The 12,636-nt window shown below is 39.3% G+C and overlaps 1 long non-coding RNA gene across 1 annotated transcript; it reads left to right on the top strand.

Moving 5' to 3' along the window:
* Positions 1-4,179: 4,179 nt before the first annotated feature.
* LOC125490519 lies at positions 4,180-6,397 on the top strand. The gene is made up of 2 exons (XR_007267731.1): positions 4,180-4,875; positions 6,042-6,397. It is a non-coding gene; the product is annotated as an uncharacterized LOC125490519 (long non-coding RNA).
* The last annotated feature ends 6,239 nt before the right edge of the window (positions 6,398-12,636 follow it).

Here is a 12,636-nt window from a genome sequence, read left to right on the forward strand (position 1 = left end):
TCGGCTTTCAGAAGCTGCTAGTCCACTCGTAGGTGTACCTCCCATTGCCTTTTGTAATTGCGCTACGGTGAGTCCTCTGCGCACTCTTGCTGCTGCTAGGACGTCGTTACGAACATGCCTTGTAGCGAGTTGCACAATTATATTTTTAGGGCGATCAGATTTTGCATTGTGGGCCACCCTGTGCACGTCCTTAACTTGCGTGGGGGGTATAGGGTGGCCAATAACTGCACCGATTGATTCTATAACGTGCATTAGATTCTCACCCTTTCGTTCAGGGACATTTTGTATTTCTATGTTAGCGTTGCGGGACCTTTGCTCTAACTCCTCCACATGACTTTTAAGAGATTGTACGTCATTGCGAAGTGTGTCATTCTCACTGGAGAGTTTTTCATTGGCCGTTACCAGGGCCGCCACGGTAGATTCCATTTGTATGAAGTTTGACTCCCATGTAGCGACTGTCTCAGATATTTTGGACCATTTGTTATTAATATCCGCGCGCAGGTCTTCTATCATTAGTTTTACGGTGTCAAAGTTTTTGTTCATGAGTACTATGATACTATTTCCATCTAGATTGACGATTGAAGACATGGGTTCATTGACTTTGTTTAGGACAATAGGGCTATTAAGTTTGTCTTGAGTTTTCCTTTGTTTACATGACGGACATTTCCATTTTCCCTTATTCATGGGCAATATTTTCTTGAAGTCTACTTCTAGTAGTCCAATACAATGGTAATGGTGTGTATTTGAACATGCGTTACATTTCAGAACTTCTTCGGGTTTAACTTGTGTTTTACATTCAAAACAGTTCATATTTAGTTTTTAGTTTTGCAAAAGAAAGAAAAAGCAATATACTGCCTTGGCAAACTTTTATTATCGGCTTTTTGGCCCTCTATTGGTTTAGCCTTGTATCAGGTACTCTTCTTATTGAGTACAACAACAGTTGTTGTGTTAGTACGGCTATCCGATCATAGATGGCGCTCAATGGTAGTTTTCTAAGTGTAGATGGCCGTTTTAAAGTTTATTACTTCTACCCAATATTGCGATTAATTGGTATGTAGTGTAAATATTTGGATATTTTCTGTATTTTTGTATTTGTTGAGTCTTAACATCTATTACTCACAGGGAATCAGCAGTCAGATCTTGCAGATTGTATTGGCAGATGCAGAGTAACGTAAAAACTTTAGTTTGTTTACGTTTTGTATGCCAATATGTATCACACAAATATGCACTAATACTCAGATTTATGCACTGAAAACACTAGATGGCACTATTTGGCACTAACTGAATTGACTGGATCTGTATTTGATGCTGAAATCTGTTTTTTTATAAATTATTTTACGAAGTTAATTACGATCGGTAAATTTATTATGTTGTTGACTACAGCGCCACCTGGCGAAAAAAAAGGTAGGTAATAGAGCTCTATGTAATAGATATACTAAAAAGAAAGGTATAAGTATACATAAGACTTAAGTACTTCCTTATTATTCCTGACTTGTCAGAAAGTTATGGAAGGTATGTACCTATACATATAGGTAGGTATTTATACATATGGATACACACAGTGCCTCTTCGAAAGCAATACTTATAAGTAATTATTGATCAAAATCTTGTTATTGTCAAGGCAATATTTTTAACATACACTAGCCGAATGGATGGAACCAGTGAAATACTTTGCAACAATATTTAAAAGCTGTAAAGTGTAGAATATCGATCCAGGCCGCTGGGGCTCAGGTCAGCACATGCTGACTAGGGTATGTAATTCTGGACTGACCTCAGAAATGCAGCAGCTGACCCTGGAGCCTCGAGGACCTGCTCAGTCAGCCCCGTACGACGACACGGCCTGCAAAACCTGGCGCGGCATCTAGTCCTTGGAACGAGGAGTGGTGCTTGAAGGGAAGATAATTTTACTAAATATCTCAGTCTCATCAGCTACTGGAAAAGATTAGATGAAGGCTGTGACACTGGCGGATAACTAAGTATTCAGTTTTTCAAAACATGATGCAGGTCACTATATTCATATTCTAGATTGACAAGTAACACACAGTCTAATTTTGTATTCTCACTAACTCGGCGGTTAACGAGTTCCTGTGCAGTCCTACTAGGAAGGAAAGTTATTTTATAAGCCTTTGCACCGATTTTGTGGGCTACTATCATTCTGTATCATCATGTGTGAATATTATGAGCTCTGGCAGCATTCCTTGGTAGATGACATCAATTATTAAAGATTGATTAACACAACAATAACAATTATAATAGTTGATAAATGAAACCCGGCTAACATGTCTTAACTGGGTAATTAAATGATCAGTCATGCCACCAGGATAAGTAAAATGTTCAGTACTTCATATGAAAAACATTAACAAGGTCACCTTTAGGTATGTTCGTCAACACTAAGGGCAGGTCTCGGCCAAAACCTTAAGGCTTCGCCTTGTTGCAACTTCAAAGGTACGTAGGTAGGTAAGTACCTACTTACATTGTTGTAGGTTCGATTTTGAAACCATTAAGTCAACCTAGATAAAACAAAATAAAATAGCTCGATTAAATAAAGATGGTACGTAAAGATGTTAGTTGTACCTGATCAGACCTGATGCAACGACAGCCAACATAGACTCTCTAATCTGTGGAAGCAACAATCATGGTGGCGGGAACATGGACAGTTGGACGAGCCACCTCGAGCCTGACTTATCAATCAGAACTGACCGTTCGCCAACAGCAGATAGCTTGCGGCTATCTATAGGTAAACTTAGGTAGTTAGTTAGCTATACCCAAGAAAAAGTCCTTGGACATCGATATGACAGTGGAACGGCGAATAACTGACATTCTTTAAAACAAAAAGGCTTGTTGTTGTTGTCCAGCTAAGGAAGGTTACCTACTTCAGCGACCTGGTATTGCATTCTGAAAGAACTGCGAAGAGTTAATATTATGACTAATAATTATTACTTATTTAGAAAGTTTTCCGCAAACTCTAATAAATCAAGCAGCTACCACGTCACCGCTGCCCGGTTATAACTCTGTACTAGCTTAGTAGATATATATACCAGTTCTAGCCTTCAGCTAGAGGCCAGAGAGCTCCTAAATGAGATGCGAGTACGAGCATGACACAAGTAATTTTTTACTTGGTAACTAGTTACGTAACTAACTGAAAGATCCATAAAACAGTTGAGGATTACTCAAAATGGAATTGTGAAAACGGCACGTCTGCATCTTAACCAGTCAGTCTAAGTAGTTTCAGCAGATACAGTGTTGAAAAATAGTTATGAAACGTTTGCGCCAGAATCGAATTAAAAATACATTTTCATTAGAGAATCCGTTTAGGCATGAATAGGTACTTTCACCCTTTGGATTGTGCTCCAAATGATGACCTTCGAAATTCATAGAAATTTAATGACGACTGCCATTGTTTATTATCTAGCCCCATACATTGAGTAGGGCCGCGGCTACACGTGATGTGATACACAGTACACAGTAGGTATATGCCTGTACCCAGAATAGTGGAAGTTATAATTTTACCAAAAGGTAGTCGTCTCGTGCAAGAGCACCGTTACTCGATTTATTCGATACACAACTAGTAGACAGCTGCTGCGTAGGAGGTTCACGCATTTTTCAACAAAGAGCTCGGATACACACTCACAATCCACTGGGACATAAGGAAGACAGCTAATATGGTGCCACTCAGAAACCGCGATGACACTCCGATCATGATCACCCGACAGTAGGATCATAATAAATTCGGTAACTTGTGAAGCGGTATTGTATAGCAACAGCGACTTTCACGAAATCAGGAATTAGCTCAGTGCTTTTAGGTTGAACACTCGCCGGTGGGATTCACTTTGCTCACAGCCGAGAAAAGAAAAGACTCAAAGCTGGAATCTGCCGATGTGTCATGACACTTAAGATAGTGTCTGGGGGGGGGTCACTTTATATGACGAAAAACGAACTTTCAGTGTACTGCGGCGCGAGCCGCTCTATCTGTTTGTATGTATTAAACGTGCCGATTGCACGACAGCTCTCGTTCGTTCGTTTCTCATCAATATAGAGTAACGCTCCTGTACTTACCGTGCGTCACCATTCCCATGAGCAGTCCAATGATCTTTAGGCAGTTTAGAACAAAAGCTGCATTAGACAGTTTCTTCAGCAGAGACATCGAAATAAAAAATTGATTGCACAACTATCCCCAGCACGGCTAGTATGGCCATAATAAGACAACATGTGAAGTGACTGATTAAATTGAGTCACTTTTTGATATCAGTCTTAAATGTTAGCATAGGGGGTACATGGGACTCGTTTTATTTGTGTGATTCGGAATTAGTCCCAGTGACACTGTAACTTTTCTGCTCTGTGCAAATAAGTTTTTCAAATGTTATTTTTTTCCGAAAATCTCTCATTTGTGGTTGTTGTTTGTATTGTCTATGGTTTTTTGACAATTAAAATGTCACCAAACGTCAAACTTGAAGAAAATTTTGACTGTTTGGGGCTTTCGAGAGTTTCGAGTGTATTATTTTGGTAATATTACTTTGCTTTGCGCTACCCCATGGATTCATATTGGCTCATTAAACTACTTTATTGAGTTTCTTGGACATCGTCTCATCAAATGATATACGACCAAGCTTGCTCCCGACCAAGCACGCTCAGATTCCTTGGGAGCTCCTGCTATCGGCAGCCGTCGATGCATCGGATCCCTGAGACGAAGAACAAAAACAGCATGCCACCTGACTGATGACCCACCCACTGTCTACCCGGACCCAGGAGCTAGAAGGCCTTGAGAAAAAAGCCCGGGCAGGATCATGACGGGCGCAGCAGAATATCATCTTCGATGCTTGTCCCACGGCCTGACTGAATAATATTTATATAATCAATGGAAGGAAAAAACAGTAGGTAAGTGCCAGTACCCGTGACATCTTATTATAATTGGGCATATGCACACAAAACAACTCAAATTTTTTTTTTCACATGGCACTACTTGGTCGGCTAGGCCTAAACCCTTCCTTCATTGGAAGGAAACCCGTACCAGCAGTGGGGACGTGATGGGTTATGATGATGATGAAGATGACAATAGGAGTCATAATCTTAGTTCATCACGGCTAGTATGGCCATAATAAGACAACATGTGAAGTGACTGATTAAATTGAGTCACTTTTTGATATCAGTCTTAAATGTTAGCATAGGGTGTACATGGGACTCATTTTATTTGTGTGATTGATGGTGATTGGGCATTAGTCCCAGTGACACTGTAACTTTTCTGCTCTGTGCAAATAGGTTTTTCAAATGTTATTTTTTTCCGAAAATCTCTCATTTGTGGTTGTTGTTTGTATTGTCTATGGTTTTTTGACAATTAAAATGTCACCAAACGTCAAACTTGAAGAAAATTTTGACTGTTTGGTGCTTTCGAGAGTTTCGAGTGTAATGAACTGTAATGTTTTGGTAATATTACTTTGCTTTGCGCTACCCCATGGATTCATATTGGCTCATTAAACTACTTTATTGAGTTTCTTGGACATCGTCTCATCAAATGATATACAACCAAGCTTGCTCCCGACCAAGCACGCTCAGATTCCTTGGGAGCTCCTGCTATCGGCAGCCGTCGATGCAACGGATCCCTGAGACGAAGAACAAAAACAGCATGCCACCTGACTGATGACCCACCCACTGTCTACCCGGACCCAGGAGCTAGAAGGCCTTGAGAAAAATGCCCGGGCAGGATCCTGATGGGCGCAGCAGAATATCATCTTCGATGCATGTCCCACGGCCTGTCTGAATAATATTTATATAATCAATGGAAGGAAAAAAACAGTTAAGGTAAGTGCCAGTACCCGTGACATGTTATTATAATTGGGCATATGCACACAAAACAACTTAAAAAACTTTTTTCACATGGCACTACTTGGTCGGCTAGGCCTAAACCCTTCCTTCATTGGAAGGAAACCTGTACCCCAGCAGTGGGTACGTGATGGGTTATGATGATGATGAAGATGACAATAGGAGTCATAATCTTAGTTCATAAGTATAACTAAAGTCTAATGAAACATTTTTGTTTGTTACAGAACATTGAAATTGGCTTGTAGGCAAGACGGAAGATGGTCAAAACCGGTCAGAAATTGATGGCCTAGACACGGTTGGAGAGCTCTTGTTGGCAGAAATCACCTGAAGATGGTCAGATGACATCAGCAACCTTGTGGTGATACAATGAACCCGAGCGGCACCGAACTGAAAAAGTTGAAGAACTTGGCATACATACTATGAGACCCATTTTATGACTGATATAAGCCAAGTTCAGACTGATTATTGTGATAGTTGATAACTAAGAATACCTAATATGCTTTTATGGTGTGTGAAATAGTATACTTTTTATAATTTATTAATTAAAAGTTTAATAAATGTTTTACTTACCTAAAGAAAATATTATATTTTTATAACCGTTTAATTTAGTTGTACATGCTAGCATACCCACTTATTTTTTTATAGTTAGTGTGTAGTTGATAAATAATAAAGCCTGACTAGGGTTTGTCACTGTGGTGAAAGGATTAGTCGCTGACTACCCGGTGTGTGGATTAGAATCAGTCGCTGACTACCCGGTGTGCCGGATGTATTCAATGTACAGTTTATATGATTTACACTTCATGAACTCCACATTTAGCATTCAAACTATTCAATTAGCCACTTCATCTCAGTTAGTGTGTTGTTCAGATGTTGTTGATAAATCATAAAGCCTGACTAGGGTTTGTCGCTGTGGTGAAGGATTAGAATGAGTCGCTGACTGCCCGGTGTGCCGGATGTATTCAATGTAGAGTTTATATGATTTAAATTTCGTGAACTCTATATTTAGCATTCAAACTATTCAATTAGCCACTTCATTACCTACATACTTTGACGTGAATAGGCAAACTTAAAGTATAAGTATGGGAGACAACTGAAAATCTGTGGTTTGTTCCTAAGGGCAAACATATGCGCTGAGTTGCTTCCCTTTTGGTCTGCTTCAACACACACATTTCGCCTCTTAATTTAACTGTACAAATGTTTAAGTGGAACAAATTAATGTCTATCTAACTTATTAGCACATGTCAGCGACAGGATTTGAATCCACATCTCTTCCGTGAGGGGCGGGCGCTTACCCGTCTGAGCTAACACCGCTACATATAAGTAAAAGATATATAATTTTAGTCAATTAAAAAAGAGGATTGTGTTTTGACAAATGTTGTTTTTAAAGCATTTTCAATGGGTTATTAGAGTCCCAGATCATCCTCCCTATAAGTATTATAGTAATTTTCCTTTCCTGCATCTCTTCTTGTAGAGCAAGGATGAAATTAACAAAAACTAAACAAATAATAATTTGTGTCACATGTTATCACCACCTTCGAACTTGAGTGATATAATGCTACCTAAACAAATGTCAAACTGAGACATGTGTGGATAAATTGGTACACCCATGTTAGGAAATAAGACAAATCTTCCAATCTCGCTGTCAAAATTGTAACTCACATCTTGTAGTGATTATTTCGTGTTGGCCATGTTAGCGTTTGTGAGGACAACTGGTATCACACAATTTGTTGCAACTAGCTGTCATTTATATCTTGTCACCGCCATACTGTGCTACGCGTGCATAAGTACCTATAACTAAAATCTAATGAAACATTTTTGTTTGTTACAGAACATTGAAATTGGCTTGTAGGCAAGACGGAAGATGGTCAAAACTGGTCAGAAATTGATGGCCTAGACACGGTTGGAGAGCTCTTGTTGGCAGAAACCACATGAATGGTGAATGGTGGTGCTGAATGATGGTCAGATGACATCAGCAACCTTGTGGTGAAACAATGAACTGGAGCGGCACCGAACTGAAAAAGTTGAAAAACTTGGCATACATACTATGAGACCCATTTGATGACTGATATTTGCAAAGTTCAGACTGATTATTGTGATAGTTGATAACTAAGAATACCTAATATGCTTTTATGGTGTGCGAAATAGTATACTTTTTATAATTTATTAATTAAAAGTTTAATAAATGTTTTACCTAAAGAAAATTTTATATTTTTATAACCATTTAAGATAGTTGTAAGTACATGCTAGCATACCCACTTATTTTTTTATAGTTAGTGTGTAGTTGATAAATAATAAAGCCTGACTAGGGTTTGTCACTGTAGTGAAAGGATTAGTCGCTGACTACCCGGTGTGCCGGATGTATTCAATGTACCGTTTATATGATTTACACTTCATGAACTCCACATTTAGCATTCAAACTATTCAATTAGCCACTTCATCTCAGTTAGTGTGTTGTTCATTTGTTGTTGATAAATAATAAATCCTGACTAGGGTTTGTCACTGTGGTGAAGGATTAGAATGAGTCGCTGACTGCCCGGTGTGCCAGATGTATTCAATGTACAGTTTATATTATTTACATTTCGTGAACTCTATATTTATCATTCAAACTATTCAATTAGTTACTTCATTACCTACATACTTTGACGTGAATAGGCAAACTTGAAGTATAAGTATGAGAGACAACTGAAAATCTGTGGTTTGTTCCTAAGGGCAAACATATGCGCTGAGTTGCTTCCCTTTTGGTCTGCTTCAACACACACATTTCGCCTCTTAATTTAAGTGTACAAATGTTTAAGTGGAACAAATTAATGTCTATCTATCTAACTTATTAGCACATGTCAGCGACAGGATTTGAATCCACATCTCTTCCGTGAGGGGCGGGCGCTTACCCGTCTGAGCTAACACCGCTACATATAAGTAATATGATATATAATTTTAGTCAAATAAAAAGAGGATGTGTTTTGACAAATGTTGTTTTTAAAGCATTTTCAACGGGTTATTAGAGTCCCGGATCATCCTCCCTATAAGTATTATAGTAATTTTCCTTTCCTGCATCTCTTCTTGTAGAGCAACGATGAAATTAACAAAAACTAAACAAATAATAATTTGTGTCACATGTTATCACCACCTTCGAATTTGAGTGATAAAATGCTACCTAAACAAATGTCAAACTGAGACATGTGTGGCCAAATTGGTACACCCATGTTAGGAAATAAGACAAATCTTCCAATCTCGCTGTCAAAATTGTAACTCACATCTTTTAGTGATTATTTCGTGTTGGCCATGTTAGCGTTTGTGAGGACAACTGATATCACGCAATTTGTTGCAACTAGCTGTCATTTATATCTTGTCGCAGCCATACTGTGCTACGCGTGCAGGAGCAGTCTACAGGTCACTTTGGGCAGTTCAGAAGAAAGCTGCTTTAATAGAATACCCTACCTCAGCGGAGGCATCAAATTGAAGTGCTATAACACTTTTAGAAGCGGTGCACGTTACCCGATTTGTCGTCATCCATGCCGATGCGGCTACGGAGACTGCTGGTGGTTACTCAGGCTTCGTTGCTGTGCCCTTGTATGGCTAACATGACCAACCTTGGCAGTAAACGTTCGTCTGCATATGCCAAAATCACTGATGAATAGCGCACGTTACTCGATACCTTCTAAATAAGTCACTCATAATGATGGCTGATGATGATGATGACCGTGCTAGCAATAGTGCAGGCGGTTCCGCTGAGCATAAAATCTCTTCCCAGACAGGGGGCGTTTGGATCTGGCAACCAGAACAGGAGTGCCAGGTGTGCGCAGCGATGCAGGTGGGACAACACAGCCGCCAGGGCAGGAGTACATGGCTGGGTCTATGCAGCGATGCAGATAGCACAAACCGGTGGCCAGGGCCAGGACCGGGTGTACGCTGCGATGCAGGTGGCACAAAACGGTGGCCAGGGCCAGGACCGGGTGTACAGCCGCCAGGGCAGGAGTGCATGGCTGGGTCTATGCAGCGATGCAGGTACCACAAACCGGTGGCCAGGGCCAGGACCGGGTGTACGCTGCGATGCAGGTGGCACGAGACGGCGGCCAGCGCAGGAGCACAGGGCCGGGTGTATGCTGCGATGCAGGTGCCACGAGACGGCGGCCAGCGCAGGAGCACAGGGCCGGGTGCAGGTTACACGAAACTTCAATTTCACCGAATCGGCCTGCCTACCCTCAGCGGGTAGGTACCGGCGGATCACATTACTCACCGCACATGCCGCAATGTCCCAACATACTGAAACTCGGAGCCACGTGCTTCCTGTAAAAAATCCTATGACGGTCCTGGAAAGCTCCTGTTTGTAAAGCCTTACATAAGCTATAATCAAGTGCATTATTGTAATAGCAAAGTTTTTATCAACTGTTTTCTAAAAATATTAGAAATTGAGGGTAGAAAAATATATTTTTATTATTTTTTCCTGTATAAAATTAACATATGCTTTACTTAAAGCGGTCATTAATGTAAGTATCTAGCTCAAGCGCCACTAGTAGGACCGGAATATGTGATCAATCATCACCACGACTATTGAATCGGACCCTACTGCGTGGGATAAAAACCCCAAGCGCCGGAGCATTATGACCAGTGGCTGAGCTTTTAAAAGCAGTAAATAATAGCATTTTACTCACGGCTTATCAACTCAAACCTTCGTTGCGAAATCCTCAGCAATGGCTGCGTGCGCAGCAGCCGGCAGGCCCCGCGCCGCCTGGTCCGCATCACGCTACAGCTCCCGGCAGCGAGGACTCCGCAAATTCAATATTATATTTTTCCCCGTCGGAGCGAAGCCGACGAGAACCGTGGCTACATTGAGCCATTTTGCCGAAGTGTTCACTTCAAAAATCAAAAACCAACTGAGGCGCGCGGGCGACTCACTCTATTTATATAGGCACCCGCACCTTGCAAATTAAAGGTGGAGAGAAAAATGGACTTTATTTAACTGTCACTGTGACCCTTATGATGCCGAACACGGAGAAAGTCGAAACGCCATATCTCACAATGTTTAACTAGGTTTCAGATAGGCTCAGACTACATAATATGTTATTGCAAGTGACCCCTAGTTACTAAAGTACCTATCTGTGGTGAAATTTTTGCAACAGCCTGTATATTTTTTATCAAATTACTAAGAATAAGTGAATCTTTTATTCATCTCATTCCAAGAACGGAAACAACATTAATTAGTTGTATCCAAAAATAACTGTTACTTACAGTATGTCTTTGAGCAATAGTTTTTTGTCACTCCTTTGCCTGTTGGTAGGTATATGGTATAACTAATCAACTTTTGGTTCATACATTTAGTGCCATTTTCACCATTCTCTGTTAGAGCATAACCAGGGAGTAATGGTTAACTTTTGACACATCTGTCATGAATTTTATATGGAGATGACGTTTAATTTATAAATCAATCCCTGTTGGTTAGATTACCGAGAATGGTGAAATTGGCACTTAGGCCCTGTTTCACTATGACTGGTTAGTGGCTACATGTGAGATATAATACCTAAGTACATGCTGTCACAAAAAAAGAACTGAGAGTGACAGCATATATTTTATCGTTCCGTCCAGCTGTCCTTATCAGTGTCAAAAATTAAAATATACCTACACAAATTTCGGCATGGACGGTTCTCATAGAAATTAGTGCATTTGTGGCGCATCTAGTCATATAATGTCTGTTAACCGACCAGTAGGTTAGGTATTATAGGGTTGTATATAATCAAAGTGGATGTATGTATACTAACTCGAAAGGGGTGACTCAGTGGGTTATTCTGAACAACTTTATAAGGTCTTCGCACATTATAACAACTCACCGGCGACTCGACTCTATGCTAGACATTGATATTTAAGCCCTGTGTCATATGTTCAAGGTTTAATTTCAAAAAATGATTAAAAGTAGTGTACAACGAGTGGCCTACGCATCGTACACAAAATATCTAGAAAAACTAAAGGAGTGTGAGTAGAGTTGCTGCCGCTTTGGCGTGGAGTTGTTATAATGTGCGAAGACCTATAATCGACTTAGTATACCACCATAGGAATCATGTGCATGGACAGAGGTCTAAATGGTAGAGATCAGATGTACATCATTATAATTAAACAAGGTCTTAAATATAGTAAAAATACATTTAATATCTATTTTATTATAATAATACAAAATGAAATTACTTAATAGTAACTAACCATTTAATTATGAAGAATGTTAACGAAATGCAATAAGTAATTATACCTAACATTAACTGATTTTAATGCTTACTTAAGTAGGTATTAATAAATAATTCGGAAAATATGTCTTACTTTGAGATTGGGAGAAATGAAACTTTCGTACAATTCAAATAAATTAACACAAAAAATAAATATCGATGTACAGTCGACAAAAAAGTCGAATAAATACTTTTTATGTAAGTAAGTAAATTTAAAATAAAATTAAAATTCATTGTGATCAATGATCATAGAGTATCGGATAAAGTAGGAACTAAAGTTTTAAACTAAATGCACTTATAAGTACTCGTAATATTAGCTAATCTTAATAATTTCTGTACTTAAAAAAACATTGATTTGATTACGTTTTTAAAAATAAAGTTTTTACCATCAATATTTTTTATCAAGTGCCATTCCATAACATTGTACCTACGTAAGCACCTATGTACTTAATACATGATGTTGCAAAAGAAGTATACTAAGGCTTAGTATACAATACAACTTTTGCAACCTATAGAAAGTTTATTTCACTGTCATAACCAAAACACTCATAAATTTTAAAATCATGATAAATCTCAATTTTACAAGTATTGCACCTAAGTATGTATT

This window comes from Plutella xylostella, chromosome 24, assembly GCF_932276165.1.
Source record: "Plutella xylostella chromosome 24, ilPluXylo3.1, whole genome shotgun sequence".
NCBI classification, from domain to species: Eukaryota; Metazoa; Arthropoda; class Insecta; order Lepidoptera; family Plutellidae; genus Plutella; species Plutella xylostella.